The sequence below is a fragment of the Myotis davidii genome, unplaced genomic scaffold, assembly GCF_000327345.1.
Source record: "Myotis davidii unplaced genomic scaffold, ASM32734v1 scaffold333, whole genome shotgun sequence".
NCBI classification, from domain to species: domain Eukaryota; kingdom Metazoa; phylum Chordata; class Mammalia; order Chiroptera; family Vespertilionidae; genus Myotis; species Myotis davidii.
Window position 1 is genome coordinate 1,411,185 of NW_006285266.1, and position 6,408 is coordinate 1,417,592.

Genomic DNA, 6,408 nt, shown 5'->3' on the forward strand with positions numbered 1-6,408 from the left:
GGGGATGCCCCCCGCCTCCCCGTTCCCACCCGTCCATTCCTCCCTCCCTCCTTTTCTCCCTCCCTCTCTATTAATCCTCATCTGAGGATATTTTCCCCATAATAGCCTATTCTTTGGTTTTATGAAACTTACCCTGAATTAGTCCAAGATGCAGAAAGTGGAGTGCCCGTATTTGTTGATGACATTCATTCAGTTCTGTTTCAGAAGTTCTCTGATTATCCAAATAAGGAGAAGCAGAAGCTCAGAGAGCTTTATGGTTTAAAATGTAATTAGGAAGTGAACCTGTGGGAAGAATCCCTTTGAATAATAAATAATGAATTACTTGAGAAGGTAAATCTAAAATTCCTTAAGAGTATAGGATCAAGAAAAATGGACACATGTTATAGCCCTGAGACATGGATGTAAAAATCCTTATAAAGCCTGATTTGCAGAAGCCAATATATCTGTATCAATTAGCTATATTTTGATCCCAATCTTAAAGAGTATTTTCCCACAGGATCTCATATTTTGGGTGTCATCCTAAGGCCCCTACATGAAGAGCTGCAGTAATCATCACATGCAGACTCTTCACCAAGCTCTTACTTGCTCCTAATGTCTTCCTTTTTCCTGGTAGACTACCTCCTACATTCTACTCACTTTGTGTTGTTAAAATCACATTTTGAAAGCTACTTCTACCCTATTGTGTCTCTGACATACGTGTCTTGACATCTGAAGGCTCTTGGCGTTTGACACCCTTGCTCATATTCTACAGTTGGTGGCAGAGGGCAGAGCCAGTGATTGGGGTCCCCTTCTCTTTCTCACGCGGGTGGTCCCTATGAAGTAATGATGCACAGAGTCCATTGTGAAAATGGGGGGACTTTTCAAAGGCACACGGACATCCCGTGATTGGGTCCTGTCTACTTTTAGAGAATCCCTTAGGGCAATTCAGATAATGCTTTGAAAAGAGTCAGTTTGTCTCAGGCTGAAGGGAAATAGAAACATTTCTCCATAGGACTGCATGGGTGATGTTGGTATGGAGGTTGCTGTTTGGCCAACGTAAACGTTGGGATGAAGCAAAAAGACATATTTCTGTACGTGTAGTTTGCCTATATGCGTGGATTTGTATGTTAATGTAGTTAAATCGGCCTCATTCTAAACATTTATGTTTTAAGATCCAAGCTACTCGGTTATAGATCATTTGCTTGGGGGATAGTGGTAGAAAGGTAGTCTTCTGTTTTGTTTTAAAGGATTATACTTTTAAAAATATTTTTATTGATTTCAGAGAGGAAGGGAGAGAGAGAGATGGAAACATCAATGATGAGAGAGAATCATTGATCAGCTGCCTCCTGCACGCCCCCTACTGAGGATCAAGCCCGCAACCGTGGCATGTGCCCTTAACTGGAATCGAACCCGGGACCCTATAGTCCGCAGACTGACGCTCTATCCACTGAGCCAAACCAGCTAGGGCCTGTTTTGTTTTAAGGTGGAGGGAGTTTGAATGCCTTTCTTGGTGTTAAGACTGGTTTTTCCAGACGGTTCTACCTAACAAGTGAAAAACTGTCCCTCTTACTAATAAAGCAGCGCTAATTTGTGACTGGACTGCTGCTGTTTCTTGTCCGGCCTCTTGACAGCAATAGGGTTCATGCTGATAGTGGTGGTTTCTGGTTTTGATGAATTCTGACCTCTGTTTCAAAAGCCTGTGACCAGTCACGTTTCGAGCAGGATTGCAAAGGCTGGTGGGAATGGTTACGACCCGCCTCCGCCACGCAGGCCTCCAGGTGCTGTCTGGCCTTGCTGTGTGTTTACAGTGTCAGGCCGCCAGTGTGGTTCTGACCTCAGGTCCCGTCTCTGCAGTCAGGTTTGTGTACAGTGGGGCTAAACTTCCTCTCGCTATGGGGAGGAGGTGCGTGGGAGGTCTCCCTCAGTATACATTGGTCAGAACTAACTGTTTGGATTCCCTTCTTTAAGGAAATTAGTACTTAACTCAGTTTCAGATGTGTAGAGATGGTTGGTTTTATCATTTACACACCTATGTTATGTGAGTTACCTGATATTTTAGGAAAATACTAATAAGAACAATAAAAAAAAATCACTTGCCTGCCAGAGTAACCCTCTCCCTGAAAACAATGGGTAACATTTATTAGGATGTTATGCTGGGGAGGAGTAATATAACTGATTAGAATTTTCTTGCTTCCTGTTTCTCTGAAATAAATAAAAATAAAGGCAAAAAACAGAATCCACGTGGAAAAATTACATGCTTTCCTAGAAGACAACCTAGGAGTAAACCCACAACACTGTAGGCACGATTAATGAAATATATACTTGATAAGCTGGACTTCATTAAAATGGAAAACTTGTGCTCTGCAAAAAACAGTGTCAAGAGGATGAGAAGACAAACCAGATACTAGGAGAAAATATTTGCAAAACACACACATGATAAAGGACTGTTTTCCAAAATAAACAAAGAACTTTTAAAAATCAATAAGAAACCAACCTGATTAAAAATAGGCTAAAGATTTTAACAGGCATCTCAGCCAAGAAGATACAATGCTGGCAAATGAGCATGTTTTCCTTGAGTATTTCCATATTATAATGTTTTCAAAATAGTATATTTTATTTTCCATTTTACTCAGAAGAAAATACTTTATATGAAATACTTGTATAGTGAAAGCAAGCCATACATTGTCCATCCCCTCTCATCTCATTTTGACTCCACCTTCTTTATCAGGCTTTCCTGTGAAATGCCTGCAGACACCTCAAGATGTTTACTTTCAAACACTCATCACATCCACTTTCCAGATACTTCAATTTTGTTTAATGTTCTTATCTTCTGTTAACCTCGATTTTTTTCTGCCATAACTCTCACCTGTCTCGTGCATTGTAATTATCAAGAGCAGATAGAAGGTCACATGCTTGTGAGGTGCAGGACAGAGCAGTAGAAACAGAGGTGTTGGGATTTGCTGTGGCCTCAGAGGAGGACCAGGGTTTTGCCGACAGGAGCTACTTGTCAATTAACCAAGCAGGGATTCCAGGGCAGAGGGGCAGGTAGAAAGGTGAGATGCTTACCCATGGTGGGTGTAGACCAGCCACTGGTGTGTATGCATCTGGGACCTCTTCTTGGATCGAATTGGATGGTGCTCTCTCACGTACCCTTTCCGCTTTCATGCGTTGTCATTTAGGAGGAAAAAATGTGTTGTGATAGTGTTGGCTTATGTATCAAGATGATAATACTCTGCCTAAAGTTTTGCCACTTGTCCTTAGGGTCACTTCCCTCTATGACTAGTGATACATTTGTGAAAGGTGTACTCAGTGCTGAATGAGGGTTGGCTGTGGTTTGGCAATTGTTTCGCTGTACAGGAGTCTTCTTATAAATGTTATCATTAGACTGCACTGTCTGACTCATTCACCCATGCACTCAGTATTCACCTAGAACCTGTGACGACCAGTAAGTATTACATGTGATTTCTCAGTTTGAGGGTTCCCAGTCTCCATCTACTACTCTCTCACAAGTATCTAGCACTGTCCTGACAACACAGAATAGGTGCTTGCTAAGCATTACTGCTATTGCTGCTGCTCTGTTTCGGGTGTAGCATCAACAATCCTTGAAAGCAAAACCTGTCTTAGTGATCCTATTTCTCCAGAACCTATCACAGTTCATGGGACAGAAAGGTCGTTAGTGATTTTTATGGGCCCAGTAAAATAAAGAGCAGCAATAGGAAGGATGTGGCATTCAAAAGATCTTTATATTAGAAAACAGATAGTTACAATTTACCATTTAAAATATCACATCATTTTAAAAACATCTGAGTAATGCCATTTTAGAAACTGATTTCTCGTTTTCTCTGCTGGAAAATAGGTATTATAATTCATTGCCATTGGGATTCTTTTAGTTTAGCAAGGTTGATCAATTACAAATTTCCATTTTCTAAAGATTATTACTGTAATGAGCTATAAACAGGGAGATTGCTCTTTAGTAAAATGGGGTAGCCTACCTTGAGAGAGTTAATTATCTTTCTCCCTGTGTTGAAGGACTTTTCACTACTGGCCTGAGGAGTGGAGGGGAGGTGGGAGTTGAGGATAAGATGTTCTCAGCCTTTCCTATGATCTGTGCAGAAAAATAGAAGTATTCAATACCACTGCACTCTCTCTGACTCTTTTTTTCTTCATCAATAAGGTAGAGATATATCTAAGTTTTCTATTTATTTGGTTGGGAGTGTTACCTTGCTAAGAACATTTAAAACTCTGTTGACTAAGCAACAGTTTTTCCAAAAGCACTAGTTTCATTGATATTGTACTCATGTTTGGTTGCTTTTAACCTGAGAAGTAATTACCATTTAATTACATCCACGAATATTTCAGTAAATAATTTGTACTGTTACTGTACTTTTGATCTAATATTTTTTATAGCTATATATATGAAGGACTTGAAAAATAACAGAAAAATTTAGGAAATTCTGAATTTCTAGAATATTTTTACTCAGCACTGCGGTATTTTAAATGATATCTAGAAACTTCTTTTGAGAGGTTACCATTAAAAAAATCTCTGAAATGAATAATAAAGTGATGATATTAAGAACTAATATTTACTGAGCACTTCCTATGCATCAAGCACAATGTTAGGAGTTTTACGTATTTTATTTAATTCTCGTTACACCCAGGTAATGTTAATGCTGTTACTATTTTCACTTCAGTTCAGTAGCTTTGAGAGATTGAGTTGCTTTGTATCACACAGCTACTAAATGGTAAACTAGAATTCAATTCCAGGCTATGTGGCTGCAATGTTGATGGTTTAATACTGTAGTATATTCTCTTACAGTGCATCGTTAAGGAATAAATATAGACAGTCTGTGAGAAATTATTACAAAGCATGTTGCCAACAAGAAATTAAGTTCAATAAGCTTAATCTCTTAAAAAAAGACACCTCAGTAGAAAATGGGCAAATGGTATGAATAGGTAATTCATACAGGAGAAACCATGGTGAATGAACTTGAAAAGATGCTCAAACTCTGACTACTCATTAGGAGAATGCCCAATAAAAGTTCAGTGAGAGAGCCTTTCACACATAGCAGCGTGGCAGAAAAGTAAAGTGACTGACAATATCAAGAGTTGACAACATACGGATTTGAGGGAGTTCTCGTTACCCTGCTGTGGGAGTGTAATTCCCACTTTTGTAGCCTCTTTGGAGAGCCATTTGTCATTATGTAAACCGGTCAAGGTGCGCATTCCTACAGCTCGGCACTGTCACAGGAGTTCGTACTCTGAAGCAGCAGAAGTCAGAGGGATCCCCAAGGTCCTGGCAGGGGCTTTGTAAGTGGAAACGTCCACAGTAATCATAGGAAGACATTATTTGCCTTTTAAAACCTCATTCCCTCACTAGTATACATTGGACTTTCCCAGGAGCTACTTGACATCGAATATTCAACAGATTGAAATAGAAAACATAAATGAGAATTCAGCTGCCTTCTATTAAGCCAGAAATATTACAGAGATTAGTGATCATGTAAAACAGTGCCACTCTCCTCACTAACATTTTTGTTTCGGAAAATATAATTATTTTCCGTAAAAATATATTATGTCAATTTGTAATGGATTATGATTTTAAATGAATTAATATTTAAAATTTATTGGTTTTATTCTCTATTATAGTAAATATTGATAGATATAACCAACATAAATAGAACCTCAAAATTACTTAATTCAAAAACTTTATAAAAACTTTTTACTGTTTAAAATATTGCATAAGTCTCCTCCCCCGCTCCCCCGCCCATTGAACTCTTTCCAGCCACTCACACTCCCCAGCACATGCCCTCACCCCCCTACTGTCTATGCCCATTGGTTCTGCCCATATACATGCTTATAGGTCCTTTGGTTGATCTCTTACCTCCTCCTTCCCCTCCCTTCCCTCTTAGGTTGGATGGTATGTTCTCTGCATCTATAACTCTGGCTCTATTTTTGTTCATCAGTTTATGTTGTTCATTATATTCCACAAATGAGTGAGGTCTTGTGATGTGCATCTTTCTCCGATTGGCTTATTTTGCTTAGCATAATGCTCTCCAGGTCCATCCATGCTGTTGCAAATGGTAAAAGTTCCTTCTTTTTTTTTTATAGCAGCATAGTATTCCATTGTGTAGATGTACCACCAGCTTTTTTAATCCACTCATCTGCTGATGGGCACTTAGCCTCTTTCCAAATCTTAGCTATGGTAAATTTTGTTGCTATGAACATAGGAGCGCATATATTCTTTCTGATTGGTGTTTCGGGATTCTTAGGATATATTCCTAGAAGTGGGATCACTGGGTCAAATGGCAGTTCGTTTTTATTTTGAGAAAACTCCATACTGTTTTCCATAATCGCTGCACCAGTTTGGGCTTCCTCTGAATGACAATGGGGAATTTAAACTGAAGGATTTTAAACTGGGAAGTGAAAGAA